The following is a 25,684-nucleotide window of genomic DNA, read 5'->3' as shown; positions in this document are numbered from 1 at the left end:
AAAATGCATCCATCAGCAACTGCTAGACCACCTCCACCAAAATAACCTTTTAGTTAGCTCTCAATATGACTTTCAACCTTTCCATAGCACCACTACAGCCCTCCTAGCATTTTCTGACCACATTAATAAAAACCGTAACAATAACACCCTGTCCTCTGCTATCTTCATAGATCTTTTAAAAGCATTCAATATGGTTAACCATCACCTACTACTGAATGTACTTAAGTCAATTTCACTTGATAATCAAGCTCCACAGTGGTTCAAGTCCTGCTTAGATAGGCAACAGGCAGTGCTCTGGGACAACACTCTATCTTCCCACCTTCCTGTCTCCCTTGGTGTACCCCAAGGTTCTGTTCTGGGCCCTCTTCTATTCTCTATCTTTATAAATGATTTATCCACTAGTATCCCACATGCTATATCCATTAAATACACAGATGACTCCACTTTAATCTCCTCAGTTACTGGGTCATCTGAACTGCAGTCCCTCACCCCAAATGTCTTTGAGCTTGTTGAGGAATGGTTTTTACAGTGTTGCCTCCTCCTTAACCCCAAAAAGACTAAACTACTGCTTACTCCCACACTCAAGTCCATCCCACTTCACTTCACTATTAAATCTAAAAATGGTACAGTTATATCCCTTGACACTACCACTAAACTCTTAGTAGTGACAATTGACCACAGCTTTAACTATGATACTCATATTAACATCACAATAAAATCAGTTAACCAAAAACTAGGCTCCCTCTATAGAATTAAACCCTTCCTTACTCCCATAGCTAGAACTACTATTGCCTACACCCACCTCATCTCAACACTCTTTTATGCCTCCCCTATATATACAAATCTATCTAAAAGCAACCTCAACAAGCTGGTAATCTCCTACAATAATATTGCCAGATTTGCTACTGGCTCCCCAGTTAGATCCCACCACTGCCAAAATCTGAATCAACTGGGATGGCTTGAACTGCAGAACCAAATTCTATTTCACCAACTATTACCCATAAAACCCTTTATCATTCAAGCAACACACCAATTCTCACAAGTCTAATCTGCCCATATAAAAATCTTACAAACCTACGCTCTACAAACAAACTACTCATTACTACTCAAAAACCTAACAGTAAAGCAGGAGAATCCCTTTTCGCTAACACTGTAGGCAAAAGCTGGAACCTACTTCCTGGTGAACTAACATCTCTTTCTTCAACGTCACTATTTAAAAAGAAACTCAGATCATACCTTACAACCCACTGGCTATGTCCCTGTACTAACCCTGACTAGAGTATCTCTGACTGTTAGTCTTGGCTAACACCATTTAAATCTCTCTTCCTGCCACTTTAAGGCCACTACCTTCTAAGCTGACTTATTGTACCTAGGAACAACAGAATTGGGCATCTTACTGTCTTATTTATATGTTACTACCCTTCAACAAATTCTTCCAGTCCTATTATTAAGTAGTATGTTCTCCTGTTCCTGCTTATTATTTTGCTTTGGGTATCTACCACATACTTCTAAATCATTTTCTTTCTTCTCGCAGTGAAAAAAAAATCTATCATGTATGCTAAGTTACCATGGAACACCTGTTATTGTCTTACATTTCCTGTAATTTATGTTTAATATTCTGTTGGTGCATGTCTTTTATGTGGAGCTTTTCTCCCCGGGCCTCTACTGAAAACGGACATATATCCAGCTAGACTAGCCCAGTACACAAATGTAAAATAAAATAAATAAATAAAATACTTCCACCTGAATACAACATCCTTCGCATAGACAGATTGTCCAAAAAACAATATTCAACTCCTGAACTCATCTGCCCCTCACCACAACAATGATGAAATCCTTTATGCCAATCTCAAACTAAACCCAAACAAAACAATCAATATCATAGGATGCTATTTCACACCAGGGCAAAATATCACACCCCTAGAAAATCTCCTGAGCTGGGCTACTCTATCTCTACCCCAGGAAATCATCATTCTCGATGACTTTAACATCAACTGGCTATCCTCTAATAACAGTCTCTCAACCATTCACCTTAATCTCTATGGGTTCACTTAACTCATTCAATCCCCTACCCGAATCAACAAAAACCCAAACAATCATACCTTACTTGACTGGATCTTAGTCAACAAAGCCCCTCACTCTTACCTAGCAGGCTGCTTACCTGGCAGTCTTAGTGACCACTACCCCACTTTCCTAATTCGGCACTACACAAACAGTCTGAAGTCCATTATCCACAGGCAAATACAGAACAAGTCCAACTTCAACCCCAATTCCTTCATCTCCTCCCTGCAAAAAATTAACTGGTCACCACTAAAATACCTCAGCCTAGATGAGGCTGTCCACTTCTTCAAAAGTACCTTCCTCTTCATCCTAAACACCCATGCTCCTGTAAGAAATGCCAAAGTCAGATCCAGGTGTGCCCCATGGTTACAAAAGACCACCAGAACCCTAATGATACCAAGAGATAAGGCCTAGGAGCACTGGCGACTAACAAAAAATAACTCAGATAGGCAATCATTCCTTGAACTGTGCAATAAAGCCAAAACGCATATAAAATTAGACAAATCCCTCTTCTATAAATCCACCCTAAACTCTACCAACCACAACCCTAAGCAATTCTGGTCCACTATTAACAATATCCTCCACCCAGGGAAGGTTGATACCCCCCAGCCGTCCATTCCCCCCTTCTCCAGCAGTATTGCTGAATCCTTCAACAAACACTTCACTGAAACTATAACATCTCTAAAAAAAAAACACTTCCCTACAAAAGCCCCCAACTCCTAACCCTAAACCCCCACTCCTCTTTTCTTCTTCACCTCAATACCTACCTCCAACATAAAAAGACTATTGTCAAAACTTAAACCCACAACTCACAGCTGACAACTTCCCCTCTGAATACTTGAAAACCACATCTGATACACTAGCCTACCCAATTTCAATTCTAATCAACCATTCCATAATAGAAGGCTATGTTACCTCAATATGGAAAATATCCCACATCATTCCCCTCCACAAAGGCACCCCCTTCACTGACCTCTCCAATTACCGCCCCATTGCTATCCTCTCCCCTCTCTCCAAGATACTTGAAAAAATGTATCAACACCCAGGTAACCAACTAACTCCTAGCTAATAATCTCCTCTCCAAAACCCAACATGGTTTCAGGCTATAGCACAGCACTACCTCTACTTTGCTCTCCTTCACCAACACTATACTTCATCACAAAAACAATGGCCTCTTCTCTACTGTTGTATTTCTAGATCTCTCAAAGGCTTTTGACATGGTATCTTATGAGCTACTACTCTCTACTCTCACCTCTCCTTCTCACAACCAGCATGCAACTGGTTCCACAGCTATCTACATGGATGCCAGCAATCAGTAATCTGGGACAATAACACATCACCTCACCTCCCAGTTACTCTCGGAGTTCCCCAAGGGTCTATCCTTGGCCCTCTGCTATTCTCACTTTTCACTAACAACCTACAAACTGCCACCACACAAGCATCTGTTATACAGTACGCAGATGATTCTACTCTCATCTGCTCTGCCCCCACTCTACCAGAACTACAACAAATCACACAGAAATCATTCTCTTCTGTAGAAAGCTGGCTATCCAATGCTCAGCTCCTATTCAACCCAAGTAAGACAAAACTTCTCCTGTTCCAACCTTCCAAAGCTACCCAAAACACCCCTCACTTCAACATTCTTGTCAAAGACAATACCAGCATCTCTCCATCAGAACACACAAAATTACTTGGTGTGGAAATAGACAACAAACTTAGATTTGACACCCACATATCTCTCACAATAAAAAAAGTTCACAAGAAACTTGATGCATTATGTCGAAGCCGCCAATTCCTAACCAGTGCGGCTAGAATCTTCATAGCCAATTCCCAGCTAATCTCCACCCTACTCTATGCATCCCCCATACTTACCAATCTTAGACAGACAGACCTACACAAGCTGGATTCTTGTTACAAAAAAATTGCTAAATTTGCCACTGGAACCTCATACCACAGCCATCATTGTATCTCCCTTAAAGAACTAAACTGGCTAGAACTCCCACAACTCGTTCACTTTAATCAACTCACCCTCACTCATAAACTTATTAACCATCCCTTAACATCCCTTCCCTTCAAACCCTTCTCCAATCTTATCACCCCACTAGGCCCCTTAGATCAAGCAACAAAAATCAACTCACTGTTATCAAACCCAAAAACACAGCAGGAGAAGCCATATTTTCATGTACCATATCTGAACTTTGGAACAATCTTCCACCCTCTATAACTACTTTTCCTTCCAGCAGCCTTTTCAAGACTGCACTCAAATTCCACTTAGATTTGCACTGGCTTTGTTCTTGTTTTAATCCAGACTAACACACCCCCTTACCCCCCCCCCACCTAGACTCTTAACCCAACTATACTACCGCCACTACTAACCACAGTCAGAAATAGCTAGTTGGCTTTACATACTTTAACATCTTGTCTGACAACTTTGTTACTAATATTATAAATTACAAGAAACTATCTTAACTTGCAACATTTTCTGTATATACTGTTGATAATCAACATCTTGTTATTAAAGCCAACAACCTGTAATGTTGTTTACTACTGCTGCAGCTTTGTATCTCTATCATGTACATGATGTTGAGCTTTTCTCCCCGGGCATCCACTGAAAAAGGGCCTGCATCCAGTCAGAATTTCCCGGTAAACAAATGTAAATAAGTAAATAAATAAATAAAATAGCATCTACCATCCTAAAACATCCCGCTGAAGCCATAGCCTGCCCCATATCTATTTTTATAAATAGTTCAATACAAGAATCATACGTCCCAACCATGTGGCACCACAGATACATCATCCCTCTGCACAAAGGTGGTAAAAACACCGACACAACCAATTTTAGACCCATAGCCATACTTTCTCTTATCTCAAAAATACTAAAAAAAACTATCCATTCACAAATCATGCAATATCTAACTCAGAATGACCTCATGTCTCAGACCCAGCACTGTTTCTGCCCTGGCCATAGCACCATGACTTCCCTCCTCTCCTTTCTGGAAACCATCAACCTAGCATGCGACAAGAGCAAATATGTATCATCTCTATTTTTAGATCTATGTAAAACATTCTACACCATCTCCCACTCCTTACTCTTATCCCACCTCTCATTCTTATATCTTTCTCCTTCCACCTTAGCCTGGTTCACCAACTACCTATCCAACTGTCAATAAGCTGTCCAATGGAAAGAATCTACCACTCCTTTCCTACTACACCTACAAGGCTCAAGGCTTCTTGAGGTTCCTCAAGGCTCAGTACTTGTACCTCTACTTTTTAACATATTTATCAATAACTTGCACCTCTCCATTCCCGAAGCCTCTGTTATCCAGTATGCAGATGACTCTTTCACCTCAGAGCTACTCCTAAAAACCCAACTCGCCTTTTCTAAAACAGAATCCTGGATGCAAACCTATCACCTTGCCCTAAATACTAGCAAAACAAAACTAATGATTTTTACCCCCAACAGAAACTCCACTCTTGACAGAAACCTTTTCTCCATTATAAGCCAAAATAACACCCCTCTTGAAATAGTTCCCAGCAACAAACTGCTAGGCGTCATCATTGATGAAAAGCTAAAGTTTGACTCACACATACACTCAGCTATTATATTAAGAAAACCCACCAAAAAATTGGCCTCCTCTACAGACACAACCATTATCTCAGCCCTGCCACCCGCCAATCACTTGCATCTACCTTCCTCCTCCCCTCCCTCATGTACGGCGCTCCCTTATTCATCAACCTCCAACTAGGCCTATGTTCCAAACTTGAATCCTGCTACCATAAAATCTGCAAATTTGCCACCAACAAAAATTCATCTCATCACTGCCACTGCCTACATACCCTCAAGTGGCTAGAACTGTCCAACTACCTCAGATATCTGCAACTTACCACCGCTCTCAAGCTCATCTTCAAATCAGCTGACTGTTCATCGCTCTCCACATCCCTAATACCCTACACACCCTCCTGCACCCTAAGATCTGAGAACCAAAATCTTCTACAATTGTACAAACCCTCCCGTCCCCCTGGCCAACTACTACTAGCCTGCACCATAGCTAATTTATGGAACTCTCTCCCCTCTCCACTACACAACATGTTTAACTACAACTTCAAGACCCACCTGCTCTCACACCTGTCCTGCAAATGGGAATGCCCCTACCTAACCTCCCCAGCTCATAGACTCGTCAACCACTCTCAAAGATAAAAAGAATATGGTGAATTTCTCTTACTCTCTCTTTCTCTTCCAACAGACTGTTCTCTAAGAAAACCTTTCTTTCAAATGCCTATTAAAGCTGAAACCTCAAACAGATCAACTAATCTCTGCACCATCTGCATTGTGAATGGTTCAAATATTTCCTCTCAAAATACTCAAATATGCATTAATATTAATATGTAATCTCTTTACCAGAACTGTTCTAAATATGTATATATTAATTTCCCTATCTACTACGTAACCACTTTTTTTTTAAATGAAAGTTTACACATGACACCCTAAAGCTTATTCACATTGTTAATATACGTCTTTACACTGAATAGTGCTATAATTACGTAATTTTTCTTATCAGTCCTCACTTTTCCATTGCTAGTAGGAATGTTACTATTGTAAGCCTATGATGCAATATGTTACCTTAATGTTTTTTAGTTTTGTAAAATTCTTAAATTTCTCTATTTTATAACCTCTCTTATTTGCTACTATTATAATCAATGTAACTTCTTGTGGAGCTTTTATAAATGGGCTTCTACTGAAAACGAGTCGCCATGACCCAGTGGAGTTGCCCGGTCAACAAATGCAAATAAATAAAATAAATAAATAAATAAATGATATACATTTTCAACTTTTTAATTTTTAAATTGTATGTTTTCATTAATTGCTTACACTGTGGGCATTTTTTTTTTATATTATTGAGTTTTACACAGAAGGTTAAGAATTTATTTTCAGTTATTATTTGGTATGTAGACATGGCTTTTACTTTTCTCTTGAGTAGGGACTGACAGACTTTCGACAGAAACCTTCATTACTTTGAGCACTATGACTAAGCATTCAGGATATTTTAAGCTATTTAAGCAGCAACTATTTAAAACACACACAAATATATATATATATATATATATATATATATATATATATATATATATATATGGGTCTACTGCTTATCATCAAATTTACGTTTCAGTGAATCGCAGTTAAGCGAACTTTGAACTTACTTACCTGAAATCTCACTATGCCGAAATGGCAGTTTGCCGAAGTCTGTTTATTCGATTTAGGTTCACTGTTACTGGTGTGCGAGAAGTGCAAGTATATAGTTTTTATGTACTTTTCGTACACCGTACCAGTTGTAAACTGTAATGGATGTGACGGTAGTGTGCAGTATATGGAACTTTTGTGTAATACTGCTTGTAGCTGTCAGCTAGAGAACGCTGTACAAAAAGGATATGAATATATACCCTTGCTGTCACTGTAGTGCAATTTCGGAGTATATAATAGGCAGGGGGTGTGGGGTTTAGGGGGAAAATATTGGAGAATGTTTATGTTTTTAATTTTATATTTTATATTGTTTTTGTGCCGGGGATTTGTAATTTGGCAAACTGGCATTTCAGCATAGTGAGATTTTGGGTAGGTAAGTTCAGTTATCTGCAATTCGCTGAAATGGAAATTCGATGATAAGCAGTACACCCATATATTTATATATTTCCATATATAGTTACATATTGTTAAGAATATTTTAGGTGATTATTTACTACAGTGGTGGTGCTGCAGTAGAGTTGTTGCCTCACAGTAAAACGTTGTCCTGTTCGATTCTCAGCTAGAGCGTCTTCTGTGTGGAGACATGCGTGAATGGGTGCACCTTCATTGAAGGCTGTGCATCAGGGCTGGCAACTTGGCATGTAAAAATCTACTGCCAATCATTAGTGGACCAGAGTTCCACTGTGGTGACCCCTAACTGGGAAAAGCTGCAAGACAACAACAACATCATTTACTGATATGCATAGTTCAGTTTGATTTTTGTTCCTGTTTTGTATCATCTGATGATTTGTGTGAGTTGTTTCATTTGATAGGTTGACTAGCTAATTAATTAATTAATTAAACCTATTAGGCCAATAAAATAGCTATGCAAGTCTGAGGGAATCTATTGAGGTTTTATTTGTCTTTGTTTAGTTCTGGTGAAGTTCCTGTAGCATAAGGGATTGAAAGCGCTTAACAGCTCATATTATTATGTGACAGCACATTAAAGTGGATTATACCAAACTCCTGGTGGTGTTTTTCTGGATACAGTGGGATTCCTCTGCACAGGTGTTTTCTGGTGTTTGATCAGTTACCATTCAATGTTTTGAGTTTTTGATATATGGATATACAACTGTATTAATTATAAATAAATGTATTAATATCCTGTACTAATACTAATCCCTCTACCCACATTAACCTGTATGGCTTCTCACAACATATAAACTCCCCTACCAGAACTAATAGACTCAATAACAAAGAAAGTACCTCAGATTGGATACTTACTAATAATCCTCAGCAATCCTACACAACAGGAACCCTTCCAGATGATATAAGTGACCACTCACTTACATATATTATCAGACATAAAACCAACACAATATTCCCTAACACTCTCAGAACAATATGCTCTAAAAAGGAATTTAACCCAGAACTTTTCCAAACAGAACTAAAACAATGTAATTGGATACCATTAAAATATCTCCCTCTAAATGAAGCAGTGGAATACTTTAACTCCACATTCTTAGCCACCCTGGATCACCACGCTCCAATTCGCTCTATTAGAATTAAAGCTAAACCAGCCCCTTGGCTCACTAACAATACTAAACAAAAAATCCAACTTAGAAACAAATCCTGGGCAAAATGGCATACAACTAAGAATGCAACAGACCGCCAAACCTTTAGAGAACATAGAAACAATACAAAAAAAGCCATACTTCTAGACAAAAAGAATTATTATCTTCAGCTACAACAAACCTCTCTCAAAGAACCCAAAAAATTTTGGACTTCTATTAATAATCTTCTTTACCCAGGCCAACTAATAACACCTAACCCACTAGGCTCTAACCCTGAGAATCCCACACAAACAGCAAATGCCTTTAACTCTTTCTTCACTGATACCATCCAAACTCTAGCTAGCCACCTATCTCCTAACACATCTAATCTGACCACTTCTTCTACAAATCCACCTCCTCTATTTCACCTCCAACCAGTATCTACCTCCTACATTTCCTCTCTTCTACATAAGTTAAAACCTACCACCCCCTCAGCTGACAAACTCCCAGCAGAATTCTTGCAAAAAGGAGCTAAAGCCATTGCCTACCCTATCTCTATTCTGATAAATAGAACAATAAGTGAAGGAACTGTCCCTTCAATATGGAAAATTTCACACATCATCTCACTACACAAAGGTGGGAGCTCCAATGACTTTTCTAACTTTTGCCCCATAGCTTTACTTTCCCCTATCGCAAAAATTATGGAAAAATGCATCCATGAACAACTACTCAACCACCTTCTCCAGAACAACCTACTCGCTAACTGTCAACATGGCTTCAGACCATTCCATAGTACCACCACTGCACTGCTATCATTCACAAACAGCATCAACAATAATCGTAACAATAATTGTCTTTCATCTGCAGTCTTCATTGACCTATCCAAAGCTTTTGACATGGTTAACCACCAACTACTACTCCATACACTGAATACTCTCTCACTCAATCCTCTTGCCTTGAACTGGTTTACATCTTACCTTGATAATCGTCACCAGGCTGTACTCTGGGAAAATAAACTATCCGATCACCTTCCTATCTCTCTCGGTGTCCCTCAAGGATCTATATTAGGCCCACTCTTATTTCCCATCTTCATTAATGACCTGCAAACAGCCATTCCTTACTCCACCTGCATTCAATATGCAGATGATTCTACCATAATCTGCTCAGCCTCTTCTCAAACTGAACTACAGTCTCTTACCTAAAAAGCATTCAACACTGTTGAACTATGGTTTTCTCAATGCTGCCTCCTTCTGAATCCCCAAAAAACTAAACTGCTACTCTTCTCACCAACCCAAAAGTCCACATCTTTACCTTTCAGTCTCACTTCTAGCAGTGGTACTCTTATCTCTCCTGACCCTACCACTAAACTTCTAGGAATAACAATAGACAACAATCTAAACTTTGATACTCACATAAACACTACAATAAAGTCAGTCAACAAAAAACTGGGATCCCTCTATAGAATTAAACCTGATCTTACACCAGCAGCTAAGACTGCTATAGCCAGAGCCCACCTAATATCCACCCTGCTTTACGCCTCTCCCATTTATACTAATCTCTCAAAGAACAACATCAGGAAACTAACTACTTCCTATAATAATATCGCTAGATTTGCTACAGGCTCTCCTTATAGAACCCATCACTGTCTAAATCTTAAACAATTAAACTGGCTTGAATTTCTTAACCAGCTTCAATATCACCAGCTTATAATAGCCCATAAGACTCTATATCTACCTAACAATATCCCAGTACTCTCCAGCCTCATTACACCTTATAAAAACCTCACATCTCTACGCTCCTCTAACAAACTACTGATCAATACTACTAAATCCAACAACACAGCAGGTGAGTCTTTGTTCTCTAACTCTGTAGGAAAACTTTGGAATAAACTTCCCTCTGAAACCACATCTCAAACTTCTCTCTCACTTTTCAAAAGGAATTTGAAACTCTACCTTAACAATCACTGGCTATGTACCTGTACTAACCCTGACTAAATCTTCTCATATTCACTTATCCCTCCTCATCCCTTACTAGCTCCCTTTTATGTATCAATAAACTACATTATTGCATATATCTTACAAGTATATATCTACATCATACCTCAGTCTTTTACAAAATGACCATGTTAATTCTACTCTGTACCTTACAAAATGACCATGGTAACACCAATTTGTACTATTGAATAAAAAAAACAAACAAAAAAAAACTTTTTTGTAATATTGCTATCTCTATTATCTGTATAACTCCTGTTTTTAACTTTGTAAAGAAAATCTGTATTATTCTTGGAGCTTTTCTCCCCGGGCCTCTACTGAAAATGGACATGTCTCCAGCTAGACTAGCCCGGTCAACAAATGTAAAATAAAAAATAAATAAAATAAATAATGAAGGTAACTGTGCTAGTGTAAATTTAAATACTAATGCACTGTTAGGCTTGTGTCCTCTTGTGCTACTTATTATAAAACTACCTTATTTGAAATCCCAGAGTAACTTATAAAATATAAGCATCACTTTGGGCACTGAGAACTAGGAAAAGTTTATGCTGTACAATATTACATTCACAGTATTCCCAGCATATAGCAGAAATCTCACTGCTGAATTGAGAAACAAAATTATATGCAGTGTTACCTTACAAACAAGGTTTGCTTGTTTAGCCTATAGCAGTATTTCACATCTGTAGATAGTTATAAAACAAGTAAGTCTACACCTTCCAGGGATGCAGCCTAGAGTTGGAGGTGTAGTGTCAGTTTTGTAGTAGGGGAAGATGAACTTTAAATATGTGTGTGCATGTCTGTGTGTGGTGCACAAGTGTGCAATATGCTTCTATCTACTAACCTATGTGTGCATATATACGTACACATAAATAAAGATACATAAGCACATGTATTGATAGTTATTAAACGTTTACTGATTAATTGCCAATTGGAAAATAAGGCAAATTCTTTTTATAAAGGCATGACTGGAGCATAACTGGTTAATAATTCTTACCTTGATGAGATCATGTCCAATTCTATACTTGGTTCCTTGATCACCCCTGAAACCAGGAGCCAGCTTTCCAGTATAATGGCCTTGTTGAGCTATTTATTGCACAGAGGTTATCAGTTGTGATCCTAAACTTCACAGTGCCCTGAAACACATGGAAACAGAATACTGCTCTGTCTTTGAAAAGTTCCACAATGGATTCAGTTGCCCAACCACTAAAAACATCTGTGAGACTTTGGGGGAAATCCCAATAATAGAGTATCAGCAGCAGTTTCACTGTAAACCTGCTGCAACTTCTGAAAGAGTCTGGTGTAGTAGCTTTGTTGTGGTGAAAACCACCCCATTCTTTTTCCACTTCAGGCATTAACATGGTAACAACATGGTTCACAGCACAACTGAAAGATGAAACCAGCACTTATGATCCCTTATCTTCTGCACTAGCTGGATTAATTGATTCAAACCCAGGATGGTCACACAGTCTCTCAGTAACTGTGGTAACACAAATCCCTCCAGGACAGACAGGAATATACACTTTCCTTATTCCTGTTTGCTCCCCTCTCCCTCCTTCTTTTTTGCAGAGCTTCCCCCTTCACACACATGCATGGCTGACATATTCCAAGTTGGGTTGGATGCATGGGCATATTGCACTCCCACGGACACATAAGATCTGTACCTAGCTGTAGGAAAATTGGGTCTTGTTTATTTGCTAATCATAGTTTATTCCTCCCACAGCTCACAAAAGACATTTTGTGTTCCATGTTCCTTCCCATTACCTATGGGTACTAATGTGGGATTAACAAAAAGATTACTCAGATGACAACTGCAAAACACAACTTCATTTTATGTCTTTTTTTTTCTGCTGTACAGTACTGTGAAACAAAACATGTCTGGTATCTGCTGGAGTTGCACATTTCCATTCATATCAGCATGACTTGTTCAGTTTTTATTTGTAGGTATGGATGGAGCAAATCTGCAAACAGAAGCAACAAAAATAAACTTGTGTGCAGCAAAACAAACAAACAAACAAAACAAAAAAATAAGCAAAAGGACGTGAAGCAATACTTGGCTAAACCATAACATGCATGACTTGCTTGTAGACACCGATAGTCCAGATCTCGTTTATAATGAACAATGGGAAAATACTAAGAAAAACAAATATTTCAGAATGACTTGTGATGTCTCTTCTTTTGCTAAGGATGCACACTAGTTTTTCCTGCCATAGACTGCTGGCAATAAGCAAAGTTGTGCAGGCACATGCAGTAAAAGAAATTGAAGCCTGTGAGAGATGCTGTACAAAGTCAGTGTTACCTGGCTGGCCTGCTTCACTTTGCCTAAACAAAGATGATAATATATGCCATAATTCAAAGAAAGTATGTATATTATCTTTGTTCAGGCAATTTCTTTGAAAAAAAAAAAAGTAAAAAAATAAATAAAAAAGTTAAATGAGCAACACTCCTTTTCTTTTTTTAGAGAATGCTCAACATACCAGCATTCCCCCATGTTAGAACCCTGATATTTTAACCAAATATATTAAAATATACAGCAACAGCAGCAGTATGTTTACTGTGGAGTTTTCTAGCCACCTATCTACATACTCTGCTTTGGAGCAGTTTGAGTAGGACACTGGTATACTGTGTGTGAGATAAATTAGCAGTTCTCTTGGGTGCACTACCATATAAACGCCATGTAGAGGTCCGTTTGAATATATTATGTTTGCTTCCAGAAAGTGTTAGCATATAAGCAGAGTGTTCTGCTTACCTGTCTGTAAGTTGCATTACTTTTCAGCTATTTATACTGTACTACATACTCAATGCCAAAGTGTTTTGCTCCATACAGATTGATATTCCATTATGCCCTTATCTGTCTGGAAGCCTTAAATTCAAGTTCTGGCTTATTAGTGTGTTTAAAACCAAACGTAGATAATTATTTTTTTCTTTTTTCCTTTTCCACTTCCAAAGCCTCCACATGCAGTCATGTTGCCTTCTTAATCTTCCTACTGGTTTGAATGTTTTTGATGCCAGCTCCTGTACAGTAACACAACCTGCCGTCCATGGTTCTTCAATTACTCTACACATCAGGTTTAAGTCCTAAAAACTATTCTTTACCTCCACTATATATTTCTTTAGTTACTTAATAAGGCGTGTACCCCCTAAATGATGCAAATTTATAAGTAAATCATCTCGGGGATCAAGGCTAAAATAGAGGGGGAAAAATCATAGTACACTGCATAAATCATTGCAGTTGAGAGGTATGGTCCACGTTTTGTTACCTACAGGCAAAATGCCTAAGTCTGACATTTTTATTCATAACAGATTGTTGTGAAAGCTGAGTAAAACAAAAATGACATAACTCTAGCACATTGTGGTCAGGGGCTCACGCTGACCAAGGTACAGTAAGCAGCACTACAACACTTTGTTCATTCAACAACCTGCTTTTCCCATCTCATCTCCTACTTGAATGCTCACCCTCTCACTGTGAACTCTGCACCCCTGTAGGTTAGACTCATTTTATTTGTGGTCTTTCCACTGCTATCTGCTCTTTCACACATATCATATGTCACACATAACATTACTTATCAATTCTACTGAGCACCATGTGTTTTCGGGTTCCTACTAGATTCTTTAAAATATTCTACAGGCTCTGAACCCAGGTGTGGACACATGTGGACACATGAATGATTTTTCCCTCTTACCCAGCATAGCCTTTTAATCTCCATAAGCTAGAGTGCTTTATGTACTTTCTCATGTCACTCCTCTTGCTTGAACGTCCAATCAGAAATGATAAGATAAATAAAGGTGCAGCTACAAGAAAGTAAAAGTGGAAATCCACTTTATTACACCTTAAAAATGGTTAAGCACTTTTATCCCAATGCCTATTTGGGACTTCTTCAGACCAAACAAATTACAAAAATACTTCCCTTAAATGCAAGTTAAATTAAAAAGGCAATTAACAAATATCCTAATTGAGATTTAACCATCTCTTAGTATCATTGCAGACACTCTTCATATTTTTTTGGAGCTGCAAGAATCTCTACAAATTATGGTATTCGTTAAGAGCCAAGTTTGAAAAAAAGGGATACACTAAATCTACCCTGTCATGGGAAATGGCAATTTTATATGTATTCCCTACCAATTTTTCCTATAAAAATAAACACATCATAGTCACAGTGTGTACAATGATGAAATCATACATAGCCCAAAATTGGTTAGATAGAAGTAAAATCACATGGGAAGAATTTAAAGGAATAGCTATAAAATGCTTATTAGCTAGTAAACTCATTACAAGAAGCCAAAAAAACTATCCTACTATCAGAAACATTGGAGAACGCTTATAGAAATCTTAGGTCAAACTGATTTATGAACAAGGGACTACAACATCAGTATTATTCTATGTAAATAAGGAAAACTAAAGATATTTAGTATTGTAAAATGTTTACCCACAACAACAATGGGCAGGTCATGGTAATACATATAAGATGAACATTTAAGGCGACATCAATGTATATAGTGTACATAGTACAAGATATAATGTAAGTTAGGTAGATAGAATGTCTTGATGCAAGTGTTTTAATGTCAGATTTCAATATAGTGTATATTATCTCTGTGTAGTTTTCTGTACTATAGCTCAATATGAACAGCTTGATTGTTAGTTAATTTTGCATATTGTTAGTTTAACACTGACGGTTCATGTTATATATACTTTATTAGGATTACTGCAACTTGATAGTCCTAGTACCTGTTCTTATATTTTCCTGTGATATTCTTTTCTTGTATTAAAATAAGAAGAAAAAATTGCAATAAAAATATATTTGAAAAAAAAAATCCTAATTGGTTATAAAATTGCCAACTGAAACTTATTAACAATAAAGGAAAAAAAAACAACAATTTTTATGTGTATTAAAAACCTTCATAATTCTTCAACTTTAAAATACAATTTTTTCCCTTTATTGTTAATGAGTTAACCCAGCCACTGGGGATGCACAAGCCAGTGCATTTCTTTGTGCCAGTCCCAAGCCCAGATAAATGGGAGGGTTGCATCAAGAAGGGCATCCGGCGTAAAAATTCTGCCACATCACTTATGGCGCAAAAATTTTATATTTCAATACCAGATCAGTCAAGGCCCAGGTTAACAATGACCACCACCAGTACTGTTAGCCAACAGGGTGCTGCCGGATATTGGGCTACTGTTGGCTGAAGGAGAAGAGGAGGGCGAAGGCATGCCCGAAGGCAGGAAGAGAGGAGGAAGGTTAGAAGTGTAGCAGTGAGGGTAGGAACTTTAAATGTTGGCAGTATGACTGGTATAGGAAGAGAGCTAGCTGATATGATGGAGAGAAGGAAGGTTGATATATTGTGCGTGCAAGAGACCAGATGGAAGGGAAGTAAGGCCAGGTGTTTAGGAAACAGGTGCAAATTGTTCTATCATGGTGTGGATGGCAGGAGAAATGGGGTAGGGGGTTATACTAAAGGAACAATATGCCAGGAGTGTTTTAGACGTGAAGAGAGTGTCTGACAGAGTGATGTTTATGAAGCTTGAAATTGATGGTGTAATATGAATGTTGTTAGTGCATATACTCCACAAGTTGGGTGTGCGATGGATGAGAAAGAGAAATTTTGGAGTGAGTTGGATGAAGTTGTGGTGAGTGTACCCAAGGGTGAGAGACTAGTGATTGGAGCGGACTTTAATGGGCATGTTGGTGAAGTGAACAGAGGGGATGAGGAAGGGATGGGCAGGTATGGTGTTAAGGAGAGGAATGCAGAAGGTCAGATGATTGTGTATTTTGCGAAAAGGATGGACATGGCTGTGGTGAATACATATTTTAAGAAGAGGGAGGAGCATAGGGTGACGTACAAGAGTGGAGGAAGATGCACACAGGTGGATTATATCCTATATAGGAGGGCCAATCTGAAGGAGATTGGAGACTGTAAAGTGGTGGCAGGGGAAAGTGTAGTTAAGCAGCATAGAATGGTGGTCTGTAGGATGATGTTGGTGATCAAGAAGAGGAGGAGGAGTGTGAAAGCAGTGCCAAGGATTAAATGGTGGAAGTTAAAAAAGGGTGATTGTGAAGTGGAGTTTAGGGAAGAGTTAAAACAGGCACTGGGAGGCAGTAAAGAGTTACCGAATAGCTGGGTAACTACAGCAGAACTAGTAAGAGAGATGGCTAGAAAGGTGCTTGGTGTGACATCTGGACAGAGGAAGGAGGACAAGGAGACCTGGTGGTGGAATGAGGAAGTACAGGAGAGTATACAGAGGAAGAGGCTGTCGAAGAAGAAGTGGGATTGTCAAAGAGATGAAAAAAGTAGACAAGAGTATAAGGAGATGAGGAGCATGGCAAAGAGAGAGGTGGTGAAGGCTAAGGATAAGGCATATGGAGAGTTGTATGACAGATTGGACACTAAAGAGGGAGAAAAAGACCTGTACCGATTGGCTAGACAGAGGGACAGAGCTCGGAAAGATGTGCAGCAAGTAAGGGTGATAAAGGATAGTGAGGGAAAGGTACTCACAAGAGAGGAGAGTGTGTTGAGTAGATGTAAAGAGTATTTTGAGAGGCTGATGAATGAAGAGAATGAGAGAGAGAGAAGGTTGGATGATGTGGGGATACTGAATCAGGAAGTGAAACAGATTAGCAAGGAGGAAGTAAGAACAGCTATGAAGAGGATGAAGAATGGAAAGGCTGTTGGCCCAGATGACATACAATGGAAGCATGGAGGTGCTTAGGAGAAATGGCAGTAGAATTTTTAACTAGATTGTTTAATGAAATTTTGGAAAGCCAGAGGATGCCTGAGGAGTGGAGAAAAAGTGTTTTGGTACCTATCTTTAAGAATAAGGGTGATGTGCAGAGCTGCAGTAACTACAGAGGGATAAAACTGATCAGTCACAGCTTGAAGTTATGGGAAAGAGTAGTAAAAGCTAGGTTAAGAAGGGATGTGATGATTAGTGATCAGCAGTATGGTTTCATGCCAGGAAAGAGCACTACAGATGCAATGTTTGCTCTGAGAGTGTTATTGGAGAAATACAGAGAAGGTCAGAAGGAGTTGCATTGTGTCTTTGTAGACTTGGAGAAAGCATATGACAGGGTGCCTAGAGAAGAGTTGTGGTATTGTATGAGGAAGTCGGGAGTGGCAGAGAAGTATGTAAGAGTGGTACAGGATATGTACGAGGGTAGTGTGACAGTGGTGAGGACTGCAGTGGGAGTGACAGATCCATTTAAAGTGGAGGTGGGATTACATCAAGGATCAGCTCTGAGTCCTTTCTTATTTGCAGTGGTGATGGACAGGTTGACAGATGAGATCAGACAGGAGGTCCCGTGGACTATGATGTTTGCAGATGACATTATGATCTGTAGTGAGAGTAGGAATCAGGTTGAGGAGGCACTGGAGAGGTGGAGATATGCTCTAGAGAGCAGAGGAATGAAGGTCAGCAGGGCTAAGACAGAATATATGTGTGTAAATGAGAGGGAGGGTAGAGGAATGGTGAGTTGGTAAAGGTGGACGACTTTAAGTACTTGGGATAAACAGTTCAGAGTAATGGTGAATGAGGAAGAGAGGTGAAGAAGAGAGTACAGGCAGGGTGGAATGGGTGGAGAAGAGTGTCAGGAGTGATTTGTGACAGACGGGTACCAGTAAGAGTGAAAGGGAAGGTCTACAAGAGGGTAGTGAGACCAGCTATGTTATATGGGTTGGAGACAGTGGCACTGACAAAAAGGCAGGAATCAGAGCTGGATGTGGCAGAGTATATCATTCTATTCTGCTATATTTCATTATGCGTTTTACAAGCTTAATGAATTATGTAGCTTTAAAATGAAACAGTGGAATAGTTGATGTGTTATTCTGACTAATTGATTAATTGTTTAATTGATTTATTAGATAGAATATTTTGCATATAAACATTTGATAGAATGAATTGATTTACAAACCTGAAGAAGCGTACCTTGGCAGTACGTGAAAGCGCTTGTTCCGATAATAAATACAACATTATTTTTTACTATCGTAGTGACTTCTACTTCATTCTATTTGCTGCTATGTGAATACATTATATGAATGAAGCAACATTCAAGTAAACTTGCTAATCATATTCCTTCTATTCTTAAGTGCAGGTTTTAATGGCACAATAGTATTCAAGCCTGGTGATCTAGCAACTAGACTGAAAGAAGGGGCAATGCAAGGACCGATAAATTGGCCCTTGACGTTTTTTTCCAAATTCAACCATCACAGGACTCAAAGAACACAGAGTCAAGAACGGAAAAGGAAGAAGCTCACACTTTAATTGGATCTGAACCAAGTTTAGTAGTGAATCTTTCTAATAAGAGTTTAAGCCCTGACATGATTTCCTTGCTAGACAAGGGCCTGAGTTTTATTCCAGCCTTACTGTCAGATATTAGTGAATTTGTGCTGGATATCAGAATGTTTAGCAGGAACCTTGCATTAAAATGTATTTTTGGACAAGCTAATGACAGTAGACGGCTACTTTATACAAAATTGAATAGCTTTGTTCCCCCTAATCCTCCACTAGTTGAGATGTTCTTGAAATTATGTGAAGATGAAATCTTCAAACTAAGGGGTAATACAACCAAAGGACACGGACGTTTCTTCAACTTAACCACTAATGAGAATGAGATGCTGAAGCAGCTAAAGGAAACAGACAGCTTGGTCATAAAGCCTGCTGATAAGGGAGGATGTATAGTAGTGATGGAAGCCGTATGGTACAGGCATAAAATGCGCTCTATGCTGGATGATGAAAGAACGTATAAGAGATTAAGTTGCAGTGAAGCTACGACTAAGGTAGATCATTTTCGTAGCCATCTATATGATCTATTGACAGAGGCAAATATCTCACAAGAACTATATGAGTTCTTTGATTGCCCTAAACCTATGTTTCCATACATCAGCGGACTCCCCAAAATTCACAAGGATCCAGTTGACCCACCCCTACGTTCCATAGTTTCTGGTAGGGGGTGGGTAACTGAACCTGTTTCCATGTACGTGGAGAATGAATTAAAGAAGGCCCTGCCACTAGCAGAAACTGTATTGAAGGACTCAGGAGATTTTCTGGAAAAACTTTTTAGTTACTAAGGACCTCAAGAAATATGAAGATTTGTTACTAGTGACAATGGACATCAAGAGTTTGTTTATGGTGATTCCGAATGACTATGGTCTACAGGCAATAAGATCTTTCCTAGCAAGGAACAGTATGGAAGTAGAACCAATATGTTCCTTGCTGGAACTTGTATTGGAAAATAACATCTTTATGTATGGGGATTCTTTCTATTTGCAGACATGGGGTGTGGCTATGGGCACCCCATGTGCAAATAGTTACTCTAATTTGGTTCTGGCTGAGTGGGAACATAATGAACTGATACCCAGCACTTGGAAACAATATCTAGTGTACTATGGCCATTTTGTGGATGATGTCTTTATCCTTTGGAGAGGCAGCTCTACACAATTGGACCTTTTTGTCAACTTCATAAACGAGAGCACTGATTTTCTAGAGTTTGTGGTTAAACATTCTTCGGAAACCATAGAATTTCTGGATGTAAAGATTCATCTGCATCCTGATAGAGATATCAGTACAGGAATTCATAAAAAAGAAACCTGGAGAAATCATTATCTGCATAGGGGGAGTATGCACCTGGGACATATTTTTGATAACATCTTTGAGAGTTAGATCTTAAGAACCTCAAGATTATGTACTGAGAATGAAGACTTTGTAGCAGAACAGAGAAATATTGAGACACATTTAAGTAAAAGATCCTATAAAAGAAAGAATCTAAGATTGAAGCATGATCCACAGGAATTAAGGAGAGGAAAGGGACGTCCCTCCTTCTCTGAACCCGCATCGAGTCATCATGAGAGCCTGGCTCTTAAAACTCAATCACAGCAACTTAAATGTTTGTTAACATACACTGCTGACAATAAGCAAGTATGTGAAGTTATTAGGAAGGTTTGGCCGGTATTGACAACTGATGACAAAATAAGAGACATTGTAGGTGAACAGCCCAGATTCCTATACAAGAATAAGAAGAATTTGAGCCATCTCATTTGCAACAAAGATGGATTTGAAAGAAATAGGCCCAATTCTAATAGAAAGGGCACTTTCAAGTGCTCAAGATGCAAAGCTTGCAACTCCAATGACAGCTGCAATGTTTTTGTACATCCATACTCCAGGCAACAGTACAATTTTAATGTCTATGCTGATTGTACTAGTTCCCACATCATATACTTAGCGACTTGCTGCCAGTGTAGTGCTTTCTATGTTGGCAAAACAGATCAACATCTTAAGGAACATATCCTCAGACATTTGAGGGACATCAAACAGAAAGATCCCAATAATGCCTTAGCAGCCCACGTAGCACAGTATCCTTCTCATTACTTTGTATTTAAGGCCATCGAGGCAGTCTGTCAGACCACAAGAGGAGGTGACGTTCATAATCGCACAGAGCCAAGGGAAACATGCTGGATAGTTAATTTAAGAGCAAACAGATCACCAGGCTTGAATACTATTGTGCTATTAAAACCTGCACTTAAGAATAGAAGGAATATGATTAGCAAGTTTACTTGAATGTTGCTTCATTTATATAATGTATTCACATCCGTAGCTATTAGTTTTCTCATATACAATCCTATAGTAAAGAGAAGCACTACCCCTTTAATTACAATGAAGGAAATTATACCTCTCTGCTAGCTGGCCTCCATTTGGTTTGCAACAAGGGCATGTCAGAGAACTAAATGAGGAATGGCTGTGATGCCTTATAAATACAAAAGCTGAACAGTCCTTTTTATACGATCTGAGGAAGGCTTATTTGCCGAAAGCGCTTATCGGAAGACTGAGGACTGCTTATTTTATGTTATATTCTTTTTATTAAATTTTGATTTTACTATTAAGTTTTACTGCTGTGGTGGACATCAGGAGTTTTTAGTGTTTGCCTTTTCTCTTCCTCATTGGTGTCCTTCACAGTGTAAGAAAGTTTTTTACCTATTACATCTACTATGATTAGATCATATAGACATGAGATGGTTTTATTAAGATTGAACAAGTTGGTGGATAAGTCTAAAAGAAAAAATATAGAAAAAAAGGCATTAGAATGACACAGGACAAAGAGAATACACGATAGCTGTAAATATGAAAAATCAGCAATCAAGTCTTTAAAAACATAATAGACAATTTATTTATTTATTTTTTACTTTACATTTGTTTACTGGGAAGGTCCGACTGGACACTGGTCCATTATCAGCAGAGGCCCGGGGAGAAAAGCTCCAGACATAATACATAAAAGCAGAATATAATACAATAAATCAGACATGATATTATCCATCAGTCAGACATCCGATATCACATGACATGGATTACTGACATTATGTTGTTAGACAATAAAATCCCTAAAATGTCACATAAGCAAACAAGATGAGAATTATTAACATTTTGCATGTAGTTTCATGTAGAACATTCTAACATAATAAGTGTATCTTGCTATAGTGTTGTTGAAAACAGCTATAGAAATCAATGAATATTAATGGAATTCACATACATATTTTAACTTTGTTATTAACAGATTTAGTGTTTTAACCCATTTTGCAGGTCTTTAGATATATGAGCCTTACAACTCAACATGGTGGTATAGATATGATACGTACAATACTTTAATTTTGAAGGTGGTGGGGAAACGTTGAAGCTATTCTGGAATGATGGTTAGTGGAAGGGATGAAACAGTGTAACATCAGACATGTTATGGGAAGTAAGATTCCAATTAAGATTCAAGATTCATAGATTAATACTAGGCTAACTGCTCTTGTGAGCCATTTTAAGCCTAGACAATTATCCCTTGTGAGACTCAAACCCTGCACCTTGTGTTTATAAGGCAAACACCTCAACCATTAGGCCACCCTCCCAACCTTAAGTCATGGTGTACTATTAGGTAGAGAAGGGATTAGTAGGGAATATTTGTAAACAGTAAAGATAGGCTGTATACTAGGTTTTTATCCTGGTGAGTCACAGGAGCATAGCCAGGTATCTATATAGTATGTTTTGAGGAGCTTTTAAAATTGTGGGGTAGAGCTAATGGAAGTCAGGTGGCTAGGTAAAAGAGATTTTCCTGCCTCATCATTATGTTTGGTGACAATAAAGATGAGCTTTTAGAAAAAGAAAAAAGTTATATGAAATGAACTAAGAAAAGATTAAAAAATAATTTACACAAAGATATTTCTACAAGGAAGAAAAGAAGTAGCACTATACTTAAGCAAAATTGTTTAAAAAAAGGTAAGAATGATATAACAGTTTATGAGTGATGAAGGAAATATGGTGAACACACAAAATAAATAATGCAGACCTCTAAAAGACATATTTTGAAAACTTTTTCCATGTGTAAAACTATAAGGAGGTATAAATGGAACTTAAAAAAGTTAACTGAAGAAGATAATAAGAGAATGAAAGAGAAGGTTACAATGATAGAATTGAAAAATGTGTTGAAAATAGTAAATGTAGAAGCAGCTACAGGTGTAGATGGACTTGAATATCTAATGTATAAGGATATGCAGGAATATGGAAAATAATAAATTTTAGAGATGTTGAATGAAATGTTCGAAAAAGGGGTAAATGAAAAAAAATATATGGGTGCAATGAAATTTATATGGAAAAAGGGAGGAAGAAAAGACACACAAATTGGAGACCACTGGTATTAAACAATGTTGATTATAAGATTTTTTTATGAAAATAGTAGATGTATGTAAAATATTTGTTAAGATACAGTATGAAGCACTATGGGAAATTTTGAAAGAATTTAATATAAGTAACAAAATAATCAACATTTTGAAATCAGTATATAACAAAAATAAAGTAAAATTAGTGGTTAATGTCTGGTTCAGTGAAATAATAGAAATAAAAACTGGTGTTAAACAAAGATGTCCAGCAAGTATTATTCTGTTTGCATAAATCATGAATGTGATCATTACCAAGATAAATGTAGTATTGGTGGAAGCTAAATTTTATATATCAGAGAGAATTTAGGCTCCAGTAATGTTTTTTTATGTGGACAATCTAGTATTAGTTGTGAAAAACAAAGAATGTGTAAGTATAGCTATTAAAACACTTGACAAGGAATTAAGAGCATTAGGTTTGAGTATCAATGAGGAAAAGAGTAAAGGACTGGGATTTTCAGGAGGAATAGTTTAATAAAGAAGAAAGAGAAATTTTGAGAATAAAGTTGGGTGATGAGCAACAAAGTGTTACACAATGGAAGAAATCTTTTGGAGAACATTTAAACTTACGTATAGGGAATAAAAACATGTTTAATTAATTCAGTAATATTAGGAAAGATGGCAGATCTAGCAAGCATATTTCTGATTTCAACTGAATGTGAAAAAGAAGTATTGCGTGTATTATTTAAAAGAGGAATTCTTTATGTTACAAAAAGGAAGGAGGTTTGGGTTTAATTCATCCAATTGTATATATAGCTTCAATTAATTTATATAGAATATTGACCTGAATAAAGGAAAAAGAAGAAACTTATTAATAAAGATAATAGAGGAAAAATATAAAGCAATATGGGAAAAGCTTAAATGTTTAAAAAGAAGTAAAGGAATCACTTCTTCAGAAATTAAAATATATTAAGAGAAGATATTATTATGGAAGACTGATTTGAGTAATACAGAGAAGACTGGAAAAGAATGGTATGAAAATATAATGGAAAACATTTTATTATATCTACCCTTGGAAACAGGAGAAAAAAGTAAAAGCCATAAAAGCAAGAATGAACAGATGTGGAAAATATGTAGAATGTATAGATTTTTTGTGGAAGTTGTCTATAAATAAGGTTCCAGTAAAGGCAAATATGCCATAGAAAAAAAAAATAAAAGATGGAGTTGGTATATTTTGTGGGGAATTAGAGACTGCTGAACATGTTTTTCCTGAAATGTAAAAGAATAAATCAATTGTGGGAAGAAACGTGATAAAGAATGTTTAAAAAGAGTGAAAAATGTAAAATGTATAAATATGGACATGATAGAATATGGATACTATGAATATATGAAACAAAATGATGAAAACAGATTATATGAAAAACTGTTTTATATAATGTGGATTCTCTGGAATGAAAGAATGAATGAGATAAAATTTAACGGGAAATGGATATTGTCAGAAATTTTGAAGAAAATAAGTTTTGGTTGTGGAAAAAAGAGTGAGGGGAATTGAACATATAAAAAAATTTGAAAATATGTGAGTTAATTGTAAATGATTGCAAATGAACTGTAAACCTTGGATATAGAATGTAATATTTGTATACTGTGAATTTTAATAAAGGACCCCTACTCATAACATATGGGGATGGCTTGGAGAAACCAGGAAGAACATGGAGGACGGTGAGAATGGAGTTAGCAGCAGAGGTGAATCCTCAATCAATGAGAATGTTTCTGCAGTGCTGGTCTCAGAAGCAAGAGTAGAGAGAGATCAGGAAGGTGAGCCTGCTGTTGAGGTGTGGAGAAAGTGGTTGAGCTTTCTCAAAAAGAGAATCTAGGGGTAATGGATTTGGAAGAGATATTTCAGGAGATCCAGCACAATAATGTATTGTTACAACTCTCCAGTCAGGATGGTTGTGGGATGTTTGTTTGAAGGAGATGATTAATCAGAGTGAACCAGAGAATGAAGTAGCAGCTTCATGGTGCAAAATTATGGAGAAAATGCAAGAAGAGGAGGTTGCTGTGGTTACACTAAGAAATAAATTCTATGTGCAGATGGTGAAAGAATGATAGAGAAAAGTCAAAGAAGTGAAGGAAGTGAAGAAGAAATGCATTATAAGGTTAAGCAATAAGGAAAAAAAGGACCTGAAAGGTATGAAGTATGGGACATTGTTTTTTCACTATTGGGTATTTTACCCAAATATGTAAGA

At 37.6% G+C, this 25,684-nt stretch overlaps 1 pseudogene; it reads right to left on the bottom strand.

The window, feature by feature from the left end:
• LOC122808504 overlaps positions 1 to 25,684 on the bottom strand; it is a 192,683-nt pseudogene that overhangs the window by 150,970 nt on the left and 16,029 nt on the right.

The sequence above is a fragment of the Protopterus annectens genome, chromosome 8.part0 (assembly GCF_019279795.1).
Source record: "Protopterus annectens isolate FY-2018-M chromosome 8.part0, PAN1.0, whole genome shotgun sequence".
Classification (NCBI taxonomy): domain Eukaryota; kingdom Metazoa; phylum Chordata; order Ceratodontiformes; family Protopteridae; genus Protopterus; species Protopterus annectens.
This window is presented reverse-complemented; position numbering and strand designations above follow the sequence as displayed.